The following is an 18,059-nucleotide window of genomic DNA, read 5'->3' as shown; positions in this document are numbered from 1 at the left end:
GCCCTTTAGCTACAGGATGGTAGCTTAGTTACTAACATGACCATAACACAGTATTTATACTGTCTGGTTTTGTGTATCAACTTGACACAAATTAGAGTCATCAGAAAAGAAGGAGCCTCAGCTGAGGAAATACCTCCATGAGATTAGCTTTAAGGCATTTTCTCAATTAGTGATCAAACGAGGAAGTGTTCAGCCCATGGTGGGTGGTGCTATGCCTGGGCTCTTGGTCCTGGGGTCTATAAGAAAGCATAGTGAGCAAGCCATGTGGAGCAAGCCAGTAAGCAGCACCCCTCCATGGCCTCTTCATCAGCTTTTGCGTCCAGGCTCCAGGCCTGATTGAATTCCTGTCCTGACTTTTTCCAATGATGTCCTCCAACTGTGATCTGCAAATAGAAAATAAATAGACCTTTTCCTCCTTACCTTGCATTTTGGTCATAGCATTTAGTCACAGCAATAGAAACCCTGACTAATGCAGTATTCTAGTTGCTATGGTTGCTTAAACAACAGAATTTTATTTCATCACTATTCTAAAAGTTAGCATTTAAGGACCATGATCAACAGCTTTAGTTCTCTGAGGAGTTTTCTCACCGGCTTTTAGATTACCACTTTCTGTGTCTTGAAATGCTCATCTTTTGGTCTTTGTTCAAATTCCTTCATATTAGGACACACAGGTTACATTGGCTAGGTCTCTCTTAAAGAGTCCACCTTAATTGCCTCTTCTGTAACCTTGTCTCAAAGCCTCACTACATACTGAGGACTAGAACCTCAACATGTAAGTTTCAGGAGACGAGAACACAACTCAGGCCACAACAGATGGAATTATGAATATGGGACATATTAAAGCACTTAGGGAAAACTCACATTTCCATACAAAATGCATGTATCAACCTACCCAAGTTCCTATATGTAATAGAGAAGCTTTGTTCGATATCTATCTACATGTGTTAAATGTCTTTTTATTGCCCTTTGACTTCTAGAGCAGTGTTGATGTTAACTTCTTCAGATTCCTTCTGTATGTGACATATGACTAAATTGGAATTTAACAAGCAGAGTCTAAGTGTGGTCTTAAGATTCCATCGGGGCCTTGAAAAGGAAATCAAGATAATGAAAACTATTTGCTAGGAAGATAAGGTCATTTCTACATTGTTTAAAGAGTACCTAGTTAATGAAAGATGGAAACAATAAAACAGCAGTACATGATACAAAAATGAAATCATCGCAGATCAAAGAATAGAGAAGCAGCAATCAGAAACTGAGTGATCTACCAATCAGCAAGTCATTCTATTACTAACTTAATTTGTGCACTTACTTAATTTGATTTGTTCAATTTACTGAGTAAATTAATAGTTGCTTGGAATCACAGCACCTTTAATTAGTTCAAGGCAGTGCTAAATATGTGAAAGCCAGGGGAATATCTAATTTCATTGAATCTGTTCTTGAAATCATTTGTTAACAAATGTACATTTGACCATTAAGTCTTTAAATTGTCAAGAAATCTGAAGTGCAATAAGTTCAAATTGAGTTTAGGTTTTTGTGCTCTGATACCATTTAAAATTCATAAAATGCATATTGATTGTCTCTGTTGAGAGTACATGTGCATATTTAAATGTGCCAAAGATCAAATAATATCTCTCACTACACAGCAACTGTTCATATTATTGCTAAAATTATGTCAGCCTTGTTCTCCAATAGCAATTTTGTGTATTTAAATAAGAAGAAAATTAAATTCTTAAATCTTCAATCAATGGCTTTTATCTTTCAAATTACATAAATACAATCATAGAACATAATATAATTATTAAAACTTTTAAATTTTGGTGTTTAAAAACAAGGTCTCGATGTGTAGTCCTTGGTGTCCTGGAACTCACTGGAACATGATCTTGACCTCAAACTTACAGTGGTCTTCCTGCCTCTGTCTCCCAAGTGCTGAGGTCAATTGGGGTTAGCTATTGTGCCCTGGTTAACAGCTCTCTTTTTGTGTATTAGTCTTGAAAATAGTTTTTCTCCTTCATTTACCACTGAAGCCTACGTATTAGTAATTCTTCATGGGTTAATTATTTAAAACTTCCATAGCTATAAGGTCCAACCAAAAGCGATATAACAGCTCAAATACATCCATTTCCTTTAGCCAAGTGCAGAGAAATCCTGAGACTCATAAATTATGTTAATTTATATGACATTTACTATGAAAACTCTTCCTGAATATAGCATGGTCATGTGATTTTCTTTGAGTCATCATTTAGTGTTAAATATGTGAAACAATTCATTGCATATGATGCTCCTAAGTAAATTCATTAAAGTTGGCAATGGAAATTGTAGCAACACATTATATTATTCCATGGCATCCAAGGAGTTCCTGGTAACTGTAATGATGAAAAAATTATCAGTTCCTTAAACCAGTGTGAAATGCTGTAAGAACCTCAGGGTTATGCACTAATGATCTCCCGGGATGATAAGAAATATGAATGCCAAGAGATTATAAGCAAGTCATATTTTTCTGGAGAAAGATGCTTTAAAGGTCATTCCTATATCACAGTTATCAAAGAGTAAATGAATAAATCCAGTTATTCCTCCCACACACAGAGTTGAAATAGCCTTCAAATAATTGATGATCAGCCTTAATCTCAAGAAGCTTTACGGACAGAAGACAGAATGTCTCTGTGCTGAGGTTGTTCCTAAGACACTGGAAAATGCTTCAAATCATGAAGATTTTCTCTGGCTACTGGGGGGGGGGAAACAAAATTCAGAAGCAGCTGCAGCCTACTCATCCTGCTGTAGCCAATGCAGCTGTCAATTACCCCACATTGTTTGTATCCTCATATTCTGGCTTTTAGAAAAATCAACCTCAATAAGCTTTCCCTCCCCTCACACCATTTGCCTATACTGGCTGTAGAGGAGACACCCTGGAAAGCAGCATGAATGCAGGCTGGCCGGGCCTGGGAGGGGAGGGATGGTAGGAACATAGGAACACATTATGGCATAGTTGTTCTAACCCCCACGGTGATGGGTAGCATAAAGCCAGAAAAGGGGCACGAGGGTAACAGAACCAAGACCACACACAAAGAGAAACACTTATGGCAACATTAGGGAAATCAAATCATGAATTTCAAGATCACAGTTTCTGTGAAAGAAGTTTGAGGGCAATCAATGGGGCTCCAAGAACAAGTAAACCCTCAAATCAGAACAAAAGAATTATCACAGAAATATTCAACTAGAAAAACAAGAATTATGTAAAGCTGTAAACGAAATGAAAAATGAAAAGCAGGACAAGAAAACTGTAAAACATGAGCAAAGAAAGAGATGTACGTTAAGTGATAAATGCAGAAGATAAAAATGTATTTGGCCATTAAAATGCAGAAGATGAAATATAAAAAGCAGTAATTTATGAGATTTCTCTAGAACAACAGAATGAGTTGAAACTACAGACCATAAACTTTCACAGAAACATATCTTCCAAGATGAATATGATAGATAGTGTATTCTAGTCAGACCACTGAACGTGCAAAAGAAAACCCCTTGGCTAAGAAAACTCCACTTCCCCTGAGTCCCGCTATTCCGTTGTACTTGTGACTGTGGGTCAAAATGCCTGGTTACCATGTTATGAGAATGCTATCCCCTCCCCAAGTGCAAAAGATGGGTTTGGTGACACATGTTACCCAATCCCATAAGGCCAGTGCAGACATGTATTTGTTGTAAAATAACAGTGTATCTTCCTAGGGTCGTGACAGAAAAGCAGATGGAGACACTCTTAGGTTGGAGGATTTCAAGCTACTGAACGAGAAAAGAAGACGTAGAATGATGCAACAGGCACAAAGAGATGAAGATGAAAGTTGTTGAAGACATGAGGTAAAACACACAGTGTGAAAGCCGGGGATAGATACATGGACAAATGTATAGGCAGGCAAGCAGGCGCATACATGTAGGAGAGAGAGATAGAGTAAGCAATAAATAATTTCCACATGCAGTTAGTTCCAATGTTAAAAAAAAAAAAGTCCAATGCCTAAAAATGCAGCCCAGCTATATTATGCTTGTATATGTGTTCCCAGTGCAAATGTTAGAATAAAAGTCAAACCTCTGGGTTGAGGAGGTGACTCAAGCCAAGAGATAAAGGGCTTGCAGCTACGGTGTGAGGACCTGAGATCATATCCCTAGCACCCATACAAACAGCAGGGTGTGGGGGTAGCTGTCTGCGATGGCAGGAAGGTAGGAGTGAGGGAGCTTAGGTCAGTAAAGCTTACATTTAAACCTCTTATTGTGGATGGTTTCAACAGTACTTAATGTTTCGCAGCTTTTTTTTCTACTTCTATTTGTTTTGATGTTAGGATACTCGAATAAATATTACTTGAGTGCTGAAACATTTTTTATTATTAATATCTAGTACACGCTGACTTATAACGTAAGGCCCCAGGGGGAAACAAAAGACTGACTTTTTAACAATTAAGTAAAAGAGCTCATGTATCAATTCAAAGTTCTCTTCTCTCAAGTGCAGTAGTGCATGCCTGTGTTCCCAGCACTCAGGAGGCAGAGGCAGGCAGATCTTTGTGAATTTGAGGCCAGCCTGCTCTATAAGGCAAGTCCAGGAAAGTCACGGATACACAGAGAAACCCTGTCTGGGGGGGAAAAAAGTTTTCTCCCATTATTAATTGACTACTCAAAGAAGAAATGGTGTAAGACCCTACTTGGGAGTGTAACATTTTATTTCCTGTCACAGACTCACCTTCTCACGCTGCAGCTAGGCTATCAGGGAATGAATTCTGTTCCCTCTGCAGTCACACATCCCAGAAAACAGAAGCTACACATTGTGTTGTTTAGGTATAGAGATGGAGCTGCGATGAAAATTTTACAACAGAAAATCTAAAATACATTATAACATATTAGAAATGGAACTCCAATTTTCTGTCCTTAAACATTATTTACAGAATATACTTTAGATTTACACAGAGAACTTGGCATTGACCAGTGCTTATGTGACAAGTGATCATACAAATCCTTTTAATTGCAGATGACAGGAAGATGCACAAGGTGGCCAGCTGATCTCAGATGAATTTTAGTACCTAGTATGTTAAGCCCCTGAGTGTACTGGAGATTCAGATGACCAACGGTCCACGTTACTCTCAAGATCAATGGTAAGCTTCAAACTGCCTGTGAGAACATTTCCAACCAGCTCCAGCAATGGCCTTCGCACATTTTCCTTCTTGGACACTAGAGGGAGGTTGTCTGCACTCACCCACTTCCAGGCATATTTGTATATTTGAAGCAAGGTGCTCATGCTCTGTCTTCCTCTGGTTGGGGACTGTAAGGCATCTTGTCATTCATCACAAAATAGACTTTTCTTCATGGCTACTCCTCAACCATGTATAGTGAAAACACCAACTTAGGAAATAGTCTGCAGCTACTAATAAATGGGATTCAAAATTAAGGAATTATCATAGACAGGGGCATCTACCACAGGTAAACCATAGCGTAGACATTGCTAACTAATTGTATTTACAAACCAAATGTTGATTGATTGATTGATTGATTGATTGATTGATTTAGACAGGGACTAATATAACCCAGGCTGGCTTCAAATATCCTAAGTAGCTGAAAATGACTCTGAACTTCCTATGCTCCTGCCTCCATCTCCACAGTGTTGTTAAGATGGCCAGGGTGTTCCATCATGCCCTGTTTATACGATGTAGGGGATCAGACCCAGGACTTTGTTAATGCTATGCAAACATTCTCCCAACTGAGCTCCCCAAATTATATTTTTAGAAACCAAAATAGCTAAACTTTTAGGAGCTCAGAGGATAATATCATTTGATACAACACATTCTGATATAAAATATACAATGATATACTATGGGTTTATGCTCTTGAGTATCCTTCTGGATCATTCTATCCCAAGAGGCACTTTACTTCTCTGGACCCTCTCTCTGTTTCTTCATTTGTCACCTTTACATGGGCTCATTCCTCTGCCGTCTATGTAGTTTACTCTCTAACCAGATTTATTTTTTTTTCCTAGCTAGATGAGTATCTGCCATGTAGAAGATATCTCATGCTAGAAGACTTAATCTTCAAATACACACAGTAAATATAGCTGCTTTGTACTTTTAATAATGGCTCTATGATCTCAACATCTGCTATTTTTACATGTGTTTTTATAAAGATAATGCCATTTTCTTTCCCCGACAAAGAGTCTTAATGCACTCCAGCCCTGATGGTCAGCTGCCTTATCTTCCCCGTGGTTTGCCACTTGAAATCCCTTCACTTCTCTCACTTCCTGTGACTAAGACATCATTTTCTGTTATTTTCTTCATTTATAATTCACATATATTTTTATTAGAGTTGAAGCATCTTGAAAAATGTTTTAAGCAGGAAAACTATAACTCAAACCATGTCATTAGATAGTCAATCTTTGATGCTGTGCCAATCAAGGGTATTTAATAGTCTGTCTCCGTTGGGCAGTATCTCTCAGAAAATTGTTTTATCATGAGCCATCAAGTAATCCCTGGTAGAACATCGACTCTCAGTGGCTTAAGTTATGACTCTATGGGGTATTTGTATTTAAAAAACACTTGAGGGGCTGGAGAGACGGCTTCATGGTCAGGAGCAGGGGCAACACTCACAGAGGACCTGGGTTTGGTCTCCCATGTCTCCCAGCAACCTGTAACTACAGTTTCAGAGGATCTGGTGCCCTCTTCTGTCCTCAAAGGCAAACAGGCACTCAGTCCATGCACATGTGTGCAGGCAAACACCAACACACACACACACACACACACACACACACACACACACACATATATGAGAAAGGTGCTTTATATATATAGTCGAGGCAGAAAGACAATGGCTAATGCTATTTAACTGGATGAAGTAATAAGAACACTATTTTGATTATCACAGGAACACTAAGACATCCTCCCTGGAGAGACAGAATAAATCACAAGACAGTATTGAGAATAAAATCGAGAAGGCATCATCAACTCATCTTTTAGAAGTTTTGCAGAGGGCCAGAAATATGACTCAGCAGGTAAAGGCATTTGCCACCAAACCCAACACACACACATAACAAAAAATGAATGAATTAATAAACAAATAAATGTATATGATAACACTAATACCTTTTAGAAAGAGTACCTTGGCTAATGTTTTCCAGTGAGCACTTTGGTTTGCATTGTAGGTTAAAATAAAAGGTAAGTATCTCAAAAGATTCATGAGACATAGTTGAAGTAATTGTATGCCTTGTGACTTATAAATTTTAAAATCAACAGTATTAACGCTATTGCATCTAGAAATGCAAAGTATACGTGTATGTGTTGGGATTAAATTAAGCCTTTAGTAACAACTCAGACATTACACATTCACTCTGATAATTGTTTAGAGATGTTGATTTTTAGCAGACAGGACAGGGAAGGCTGGGGGGAAGGCAAAACAGGATTAATCCACAGATCAATCAAAAAACCCCCAAATTGTCTCTGATTCTACAGTGGATACAATTTTTCAAGACATCATAAATAATTTAAAACATATTCCTATTGCTGCAGATAGTTTTATCTAAATCATAGGAATGATAACTATACACAACCAAATGTGGCTGGCTCAGCTTTAGGAAATCTTTATGACCTAATATACAAAGCAATTTTGGAGGAAACAAAAGAAAAAAAAAAGTCAAGCTCTCCGAGCTCTGTTTTTTTTTCTGAAGGGTGACATATTGAAATAATCTCTACTAAAAAGGGTACTGATGAAGATGTGGAATTAGAGATGCCATTTCCGAAGATGAAAGAGAAAACTGATGTATCAGAGTCAATGAAATGAACAAATAGAACATAGCACATACTTTATAATTCTATAGATTTCTCCCATTGTCTGGAATTCCCAGTCTATTAAGGTGCTCATGATAATATCTTAATTCATAAACCAATTCAAAAATTGAACTTGAGAATACTTTTTAAATTTATATGGCTTATTAATTTATTTGGTTTTTTGAGACAGGGTTTCTCTGTGTAGCCTTGGCTGTCCTGGACTCACTTTGTAGACCAGGCTGGCCTCGAACTCACAGCAATCTGCCTGCCTGCCTCTGCCTCCTGAGTGCTGGGATTAAAGGCGTGCGCCACCACTGCCTGGCAACTTTTTTATTTTGAAATTTATTGACTTTTGTTGTTACATTTTTTATTATAATTTATTCACATTACATCCCTATTGTTATCCCCTCTCTCTTATCTTCCGGTTCCCACCTTCCCTCCCTCTTCTGCCCTATTCCCTTCCACTAGCCCTCTGACTGGATGGGGGTGGGCTCTTCCCCCACCATCTGACCTCAGCCTATCAGGTCTCATCAGGATAGCCTGCATTCCCTTCTTCTGTCTGCCAGCAAGGCTGCCCCTCCAGGGGGCAGTGACCAAATCACTGGCACTAGAGTTCATGTCAGAGGCAGTCCCTGGTCTCTTCCCTACCCTCAGGTAGAGAGTTAGCTGCCCCTAGGCTACATCTCAACAGGGAGTTTAGGTTCTCTGCATGCACTGTCCTTGGTTGCCGCATCCGTTGGGCAGGCCCCCTCTGTCCATAGCTGCTGGCCTTGATGGTCTTGTGGAGCTCATGACCCCTCCAGGTCCTTCCATTTCCCCCACCCCTACACACACACACACGCACACACACTCTTCCATACAACTCTCTGTGCTTCTCCCCAGAGTCTAGCTCTGAGTCCCAGTATCTGGTCTGATTCCCCACTGAGTGGACATCTATGTTGGACTAATGTCCATTTATCAGTGAGTATATACCAAAGATGTCTGTCTGGGTCTGGGTTACCTTACTCAGGATGATCTTTTCTATGTCCATCCATTTGCCTGCAATTTTCAAGACTTCCTTGTTTTTAATAGCTGAGTAGTATTCCATTGTGCGAATGTACCACAGTTTCTTTATCCATTCTTTGGCTGAGGGACATCTAGGTCATTTCCAGATTCTGGATATTACTAATAAAGCCACTATGAACATAATTGAGCACTTGTCCTTCTTGTGTGGTGGAGCATCTTTCAGGTATAAGTCCAGGAGTAGTATAGCTGGGTCTTGAGGTAGCACTATTAGCAATTTTCTGAGAAAGCTCCATATTGATTTCCAAAGTGTCTGTACAAGTTTGCACTTCCACCATCGATGGAGGAGTGTCTGCCTTTCTCCACATCCTTGCCAGCATGTGCTGTCACTTGAGTATTTGACATTAGCTGTTCTGATAAGGGTAGGATGGTTTTGATTTGCATTTCCCTGATGACTAAGGAAGGTGAACATTTCCTTAAGTGTTTCTCAGCCATTCGGCCTCCTTCTGTTGAGAATTCTCTGTTTAGTTCTGTACCCTATTTTTAGTTCTGTTATTTGGTTTGGTGGTGTTTAATTTCTCGAGTTCTTTATATATTTAGAATATTAGCCCTTTGTCAGATGTAGGGTTGGTAAAGATCTTTTCCCAGTCTGTAGGCTGTTGCTTTGTTCTGTTGACAGTGTCTCCTGCCTTACAGAAGCTTCTCAGCCTCATGAGGTCCCATTTATTAATTGTCGATCTTAGAGTCTGAGCTGTTGGTGTTCTGTTCCTGTGTCAATGAGTTCAAGGTTCTTCCCCACTTTTTTTTCTAACAGATTTGGTGTTCTAACAGATTTGGTGCATCTAGATTTATGTTGAGGTCTTTAGAAAGAAATTAGGGAGACTACATCCTTCACAATAGCCACAAATAATATAAAGTATCTTGGTGTAACTCTAACCAAGCAAGCGATAGACTTGTATGGAAAAAACCCTCAAGTCTCTGAAGAAAGAAATAGAAGAAAATATCAGAAAAAGGAAAGATCTCCCATGTCCATGGATCGGGAGACTTAACATGGTAAAAAAAATGGCTGTCTTACCAAAAGGGTTCTACAGATTCAATGCAATCCCTATAAAAAAAACCTACACAATTCTTTACAGACCTTGAAAGATTAATTCTCAACTTCATATAGAAAAACAAAAACCCAGAATTGCTAAAAAACAGTCCTGTAAAATGAAAGATCTTCCAGAGGATTCTCCATCCCTGACCTCAAGCTGTACTATAGAGCAGCAGTAATAAAAATGACATGGTACTGGCATAGATATAGGCTGGTTGATCAATGGAATTCAATAGAAGACCCAGAAATAAACCCACACACCTATGGACACTTTATTTTTGACAAAGAAACGAAATCCATAAAAAAAAAAAAGATAGCCTCTTTAACAAGTGGTATTGGTCTAACTGCATGGCTATATTTTGAAAAATGCAAGTAGATCCATATTTTTCACCCTCCACAAAACTAAAGTTCAAGTGGATTAAAGACCTCAAGCTAAAACCAGACACACTAAATCATATGAGGACTTTTAAAAAGTTCAGAAATAGACTGAGCATCAAAGCTTTCACTCATTGAGGCAGGTGTTGTTTACCTCTGTCCCTTGGTTTTTTAATCTCGTGAAAAAAGCAAAGATTAAGGTTTCAGACCCCACACTGAGAGACTGGAATTTCCTCATATACAGAATGATAAGTCAGGAAACTAACAAACCTCAAGAGAAAACTCTTGTCAAGCCACCCCTGTGTTCTATGGGGTGAATATTAAAATAATCACTGCAGAAACCACCATGGATATATTAAATGATACAAATCCAGTTTCTGAGAAAGGGGATATATTTTTCCAATGCAATCTGTGTGCCATTTATAGGGTGGAGAAGTGTTAGGACATATTCCTTCATTAACAGTGTGAAATCACTATACCAAGCAAAATGACTATACCAGAATTTTATGGTGGTACTTCATTTGAACATAATATTATGATACTATATCATGATAGTAACATTTCATATTACTGAGCAATGCGTTCAGCTTTTGGAGGGCTAAAACACACTTCCAATAGTAATAGTATTTCAACAATGTTTTAAAAATATGCAAGTCCTAGTGATGTGGAGGAAATTGACTGGGAACAAGTGAACTAAACACTGCAGGAGCTGAAGAAATAAAAATAGTCCTGGGTGAGTAGGGCACAGCAGGAGGAGACTCCTCTAAAAGTAATAATTTCAGGAAGGCTTTAGGATAGATGTGGTACATCCCTCTAAAATTGTTACTGCCTAAGAATGTGTGGTCAGTCCAGTCCCTCTCTAAGACAGTGGGCATGCCATCGATGTGGTTGTGCTCAGTGGATAGCCACAATGCATACAGTGCTAAAACTGTTTACCGAACTAAAGGAACTGGAAACTAGTGACATTCTGTATAGAAACAGAAAGATCACCATTGGCAGAAATCTTGACAGCCAAATGTACAGCCTGTTACTTAAAGTTCCGTGGTTAGTAAGTAAAACAGTGAGATATGTCACAATGCAAGGCTTAATGTGCCTTCCAAATTTATTTACCTAAAAGTAACAGGCCTTGTTCTTTGTGTCAAGAGAACTCTGCACCCAACTTGGCATGAGACACTATGCAACTAGTGACATCTCTTCTTTAAAATGACAACTGACATGAGGGCTGCTTTAAACTCCGTAACTACGAATTTACAAAGTGACTGAAAATGTCATACCACTGAAGAAACAATGTGTTAGTGTGATGTCACTTTACTTTAAAAATAATATTTTCTTTTATTTTTTTTGGTTTTTCCAGAAAGGTGTTCTCTGATAATCCTGGCTGTCCTGGACCCGCTTTGTAGACCAGACTGACCCTGAACTTACAGAGGTCTGCCTGCTTTTAATTATTTTTAAAATACTTCTTTATTTTACTTTTTTTTTTTTTTACAAAAACATTTAGCTCTGTACAGTGAAAATCATTTCTGTCCTTTTATCCAACTGAAATGTAGGAAAAAAGGCATTTTAGTGATGTTCTTAATACATGGTCATATCATTGATTATTTTGTTGTGAAATGTATTTTTACATTTAGTTATCTACATATCTATCTGGACATCTCTGTCTTATGGTTATCAGGAAAAGTGCTAACATAATAGTAAATTATGGGTTAGAGAAATGGCTCAGAGGTTAAGAGCACTGGCTGTTTTTCCAGAGGTCCTGAGTTCAAGTCCCAGCAACCACATGGTGGCTCATGTCCATCTATAATGTAATCTGATGCCCTCTTCTGCTATGCAGGCAGAAGTGTACATGCAAGCAGAATACTGTATACATAAAAATTAAATCTTTTAAAAAATAGTAAGTCATACCTGGAAAAATTAAATATATACACTGAAAACAAGAAAGATAAATAATATTCACATATTAACTTATTCTCATCTTTATCACAAATTCTCAAGCTAAGATGAATAAACAAAAGCAATAGTGCAGAGACTTCATTAGAAAATTTATGTATTCACAATTTATCCTTGATACATCAAGAAAAAAAAACTTTTGAATATCAGACTGGTTCCTTTAGGGCAAGTATATCTAAATATGTATATAGCAATAGGTAGAAGCCTCTACTTAGACAGAATGTGAACCATAAGCAAAGTGCATAGCTTACACATACCCAACAGGTAAACATTCATCAGACCTGATGAGCCATAAACGACTCTTCACCATCCGCATATGAAGTAGAAGTAATTAATTGCCAGGAGTCTAGTGTTGTTTTAATTGAAAATTCTAGATCCTTCTATTTTACCAATAAAGACTTAGGAGCCAGATGTTGTAGTGAAAAACTTGCTAGCTCAGAGAGGCAGAGAAAGCACCCAGCTGAACATCCTACTCATCTCACATCCCAATGGAGAAGGCCTAAAAGGCTCAGCTGACAGAGCAGGAGGAAAAGCAAACAAACAAACAAACAAACCAAGGACAAAGGATGCTAGCTCAAAGCCCAAAAAGCCAAAGGTCAAGGAGCTGAGGATCTCAAGAGCTAGAGCTCTAAGGGCCAAAGAGCTAAATGCTAAAGAGCTAAAGCTAAAAGCCCAAGAGCGAAAAGCACAGAAGACCCCTTCTACTTCTTCAAGCTGTCTTAAATACCCCTCAACTCAAAGTCCCTCCTACTCTTTAATCCCTGTCATCTGGTTTCTTGCTCTGCTTCTTGACTAACGTTAACTTTATTAAATCCAAGATAGCTCTTGGATTAAAGGTGTGTGTTAGGGCTCAACCACATCAAACAAAAGACAGGTTTTTTTTTTAACAGTTCACAATCTCAGGGATCTCATTGGGATAAAATGCCTTGCAACGGTCTAGAGATTATACATAAGAATGAGGTGTGGACTGGATATAAAGATACTTTTTTTCAGTTGAAGATGAAAATATATTAATTAAAAATAGAATTAAGGAGTAAAGAATTCAACATTTCGACGAAACGCTTGTGGCAAGTAGATCCTGGCTATGTTTCTGGAGACCGAGATGCTTCAAGCATATGCAGCCTCAGGCAACTACTTTCTTGGAAGAGCAACAGGTATATAAAGAAGTGTAGCAAAGAGAAAGACCAAGAGTGGGTGCAGGGTGCTCCCCTAGCATGGAAGATGAACAGTATAAGCAATCGAGTCTGTAGAGATTTGCCTGAATGTGTAAGAGAAAGCTCTGGATAGGCAAGACATTCTGAGATTAAAAAAAAAAAAAAAATCAGCCCACTGTTTACTTTCCCCCTTCCACTCTCTATATATTCCTGAAAAGACAATGCCTGTTTGGAAAAATGCAGGAGGTTCATCACATCGGGGTTTGATTTTATTCCTTGGCAAGAAATAAAGGAAGAGAACAAGGGGCCAGAAACCATGGTAATTAGAGGAGGAGGCTCAGAATATAAACAATCGAAGTAACCGAAGAGAAAAGCTTTTAAATCAATTGTAAATTGAATTTAGAATAATCATGCAGCATTATTTTCCTCTGTATCTTCCAAAATGATCCCAATCTGCCAAACATCGTCCGCAAACTTATCCTGGACATTTGTTTCCACTAAAGAGTGAAAATTGTTTATCTAATCCTGCCCATTTTCGATGCATGGTCAGGAGCATGGCTATAGGCCTTGAAATATTCAAAATTCATTTTGAAAAACCTTCCACAGGCATTCCTACTTTGTGCATAAAATAGCATCTGGGCATAAAGATTAAGGAAGTCAGTTAATTATGTCTCAACCAGAGTAAACTTATAACCACATAGGAAAAAACATATTACATGATTAGAAAATAGATTCAAGGTATAGGCTTCTTACATGTTCTCTGTATGGTCTTATGAAGAAGAGCACAATAGTGCCTGGGACAGAAACAAATATAACGACAAGATCATTTGGGGATAGTCCTGTTGGTAATGTTTTACAATAACAGGTTGCAGATCTCAGAGTTTAGCACCTTGACTCAGGCTGTCATTTGCAGAGTGTCAATCACATCTCTGGTACTACAGATGTTTGTTCCCTCATGCAACCTTTACCATAATTCACAACTCTTGATAACTCACAAATGAGGATGAGCTAAGCACCCTAGACTCCCATGTGTTCAGAAGTCCCCTGGAGCTGTGGTGATGAGGGGCAGCCTGGAGAAAGAAGACGTGAAGGGACTTTCTAGCAGAACAAAGTGACCATACAGTATTTTGAAGTATGCCACCAAAGAATTTTGAGTGTTGATTCTGCATCTTTTTTATAGAGAAGAAAGCAAATGGCCCATTCAACTAGTGGAGCTACTCTTTTCTATCCTCTACTCTGCCAATGACTATGTCCGACTTTGCTAACCTTGAGAATCTGTGTGTCCCTGAAGTTACAGCACTAGCCAGTAGTCTGAGGGGATTTGTCAGGGTAGATGTGTTTAACATAAGCTGTGCATGCAGGCCTAAGAGCTCAATATCCAAAATTCCCTGTAGTTCCTTAGTTCCATCTATGAAAACACAACTTAGGATCTGTTTAGCCTACATAGCAATAAAGGGTATCGTTAATAATGTAAGCATTGCTCTATATTTTTAAGGATTCCAAGAAACACCATAAAAACCACTTGCTTCCTCTCAAGGAGTAAAGATACATTTATTTTGACAGATGATCTCTTTCCAAACACTAGTTATAAATTAGTCACTGTTTCCCTAAGGCAAGTTCCAAATTCCCTAAACTAGAGAAGACAGTTTTATTTGCTATCCCCCGTGTAGTTTCATTGCCAGCATCATGTTCCCAAAGTGGTGGTGTTAATGCGAGTCACCCATGACCACAGTGGGTTAGAATGAACCTGTTTAAATAACTGTCCAACCCCCAGGGCTCATGGGACGAAATATACTCTGAATTGTTCCATTTTAACTTCCCAGGGAGATGGCTATTTGTGCATTAAAACTACTTCATAGAGAGTGTATGTAATATTGAGATCCTTGGGGTTGATAATTTCACAGTTTGAGGTTATCTTTTAATAAGGATTCTTTAGCTCACAATTTTATGACACTCTATTTTACAGAACATGCCTCTGTTTTTCATCCTGCAGATCTTCATGTTTTGTTCCACACATTTTACTTAGATTGTCTAAAGTGGACATAAAATTCTTAGTGGTACAGCCAAGTGTGGAAAGCCAGCATGACGCTTCCAGACCCAGTGCTTTTGGTAGGGATCACCTCGTTGGTCTTGAAAGTTCTCATGGATACATGAGATGCCCAGGGAAGACACTTGGAGTCCGGCCAAACTCCTCTGACAGTATCATTTGTACTCCCGCCAATTCTCCACTTGAGTGAACTCTTGGATTTCTGCAATGTCCTTCAGGCTCATATGCTTCCAGTAGAGCATTCTCTTCAACTCAGCCAGGTATCTTCAGAATGGTTCCTACAAATGAGAGGACATTAAAAAAAAGTAACCTACCTAATGATCTTGCTAGTTGCAATGAATTACTTTTGATCCTAGAAGTGTAGAAAAAAAGGACTTTTTCTGCTTTACCTTCTGAGGGATGGAAATGCAGCACCACCTATAAAACCTTTCAGTGTTCTCTTTCTACATAAAGGCTTCCTCTTAGAGATGGCTCTGGCTGTTGCTAAGAATGTGGCTTTTGGTGTGTATTTTAAAGTCTTGTCTATCTTTGAATATATGAGTCCTTTTTATCCTTTTGTCCTATGCCTGGAAGGATAGGCATGCCTCTTTGGTTATCACCTCACTGAAAAAGAGCTAGAATGTCACCTTACCTGTCGTCACCTGATCAGGGCTCCAATATTCTGTACAGCCTCCCCCCACCTCCACTGTCATGCAAGGACTACTTCCTTATAGGAGGGTAGCCCGTGGCTGTGCTCTCTAGCATGTCTGCATTGGAAGCCAGGGCCAAAACCACCATTTGCTCTTGCTTCTGCAATAACCCAGAGATAATGAGCATTTATTGTGATGGGTTTAGTGACCTCAGTGATGAAGGCATTAGTTACCAGGGTGCTTCAGCCAGTGTAGCCTCGAGCATCACAGAGGCCTGGACAGAAGGGTAATGGTAAACAGAGGAGATAGAGGACTCTGCTCCTTTTCAGAAACAAACAAATCTTTCTTTTCCCACTGCTGTTTGTATGTTGCTTAGCCAGCTACAAGTGAGAGCACTGCCCACAGAGCTGGGTCCAACAGTGTCTTTGACCCTTTATCTTAGTCCTTCTTTTGGTTTTTCTCTACCCTTGAGGACATTCTTCCTAGGCTTTTTTTTTCCTTCTCACAGTTTTCTGCAGTGTTGGGGCCACATCTGAGTCACGATTTGCACCCAAGGAAGGAGCTGCAGACCACCTGGACCCCAGCAGCAGAGCTTTGCTAAGTCATCCCTGAAACTAGTGGGGAGCAGGGCTGACTCTGCACCTTTCATGACGTAGACCCAGAACTCTACCTACCATGTGCAAACTGAGCATATTCATGTTAGTGTTCATCCTGACGTTGATCTTCCTCATCTTCCATGGGCAGGTTTAACACTCTTCTCAGCCCTTAAGAATGAAAATCATAACCATTTTTTGAGATATTCAAAAAGATGACTAAGCCAGAAATGATAGTTTAAGATTCAAGACTTTAAGACAGATTCTGTCACAAGTGGAAAGGATGAAAGAGGTTTATTTTAATTAATAAAAGTTTACGCTACTTCAAAATATCAACAAAATTTATCATCTAAAATATCTAATTTAACTAAAGCTAAAGCAGGAATATTGCAGAGAATTCAAAGCCAATTTCAGCTACATAGTGAGTTCCAGCATAATTTGGGCTATAGTAAGATAGAGTGTCTCAAATTTAAAGTAATTTTAAAATGTAATTATCTTTTAAATAAAAAGTAATATATCAAAACAGAATTATCAGCACATATGAGTAGTTTTAAACATTCTAATATTTCTAGGGAAATCCCTTATGTTAAAGCTTATTTAATTTATTCTGTATTTTAAGAAACAATAGTTTACTGTAATATTATAATTATTTTCTTACTAACTCATTCTGTCAACAAGGAATAATTTATATTTACTGTGCATACCAAATTCTATCCTGTCTGTTTCAATAGAATAGTTTGGTCTTTGCTGTTGGTGGGTGGTATTCCAGAAAGTAATATTACTGTATTTTACTCTGTGTGTGTGTGTGTGTGTGTGTGTGTGTGTGTGTGTGTGTGTGTGTAGTATGCAGGCCTTGGTTATATATTTTATATCTAACTTAAAATTAATAAGAAGCATGAGGACCTTTCCTGGGTAATTACTGTACTCTTAATATAATGCCCTTTAAAGACTCGGGGTTGATAGTCAAATATATCCTCACATTTAAAGTGAGAAAACCAAGTCAAAGAAAAATTAACCTGAAGAACTTTACCTGTCAAGACCCACAGTATAAGATGACAACCAACAATGCAACGTACGTATGCAGTGGCCTACTTCACTCTTGGCTTATAAAATACCTTCTGGGAGACCAGAGAGAGATGGATCAGCAGTTAAGGGTACGACTGCTCTTCTAGAAGACCCAAGTTTGGTTCCCAACACCCATGCCAGGCAGCTCACACCTGCCTGCAACTCCAGCTCCAGGGGATCTCACACCCTCTTCTGGCCTCCGCAGGCACCCACAGACACACTGATGAAAATAAAAGCGAGTGTTTAAAGTACAACACTCGGGGAAGGGAACAGGAAAGATGACTCCTCAAACTTTGACTCGGGATAGCTGAAAGTCCCAGTTGGATTCTCTGTGGAGTCCATGGAATGCGGAGCTTTAAATGTCACAGAACAC

At 38.8% G+C, this 18,059-nt stretch overlaps 1 long non-coding RNA gene across 1 annotated transcript; it reads right to left on the bottom strand.

Annotated features, from left to right (window-relative positions):
• Window positions 1–14,889: 14,889 nt before the first annotated feature.
• LOC311583137 lies at window positions 14,890–18,020 on the bottom strand. The gene is made up of 3 exons (XR_014774388.1): window positions 17,839–18,020; window positions 16,703–16,792; window positions 14,890–15,677 (listed from the first exon to the last, which is right to left on the bottom strand). It is a non-coding gene; the product is annotated as an uncharacterized lncRNA (long non-coding RNA).
• Window positions 18,021–18,059: the final 39 nt, after the last annotated feature.

The sequence above is a fragment of the Acomys minous genome (genome assembly GCF_964271855.1).
Source record: "Acomys minous genome assembly, chromosome: 14".
NCBI lineage: Eukaryota > Metazoa > Chordata > Mammalia > Rodentia > Muridae > Acomys > Acomys minous.
This window is presented reverse-complemented; position numbering and strand designations above follow the sequence as displayed.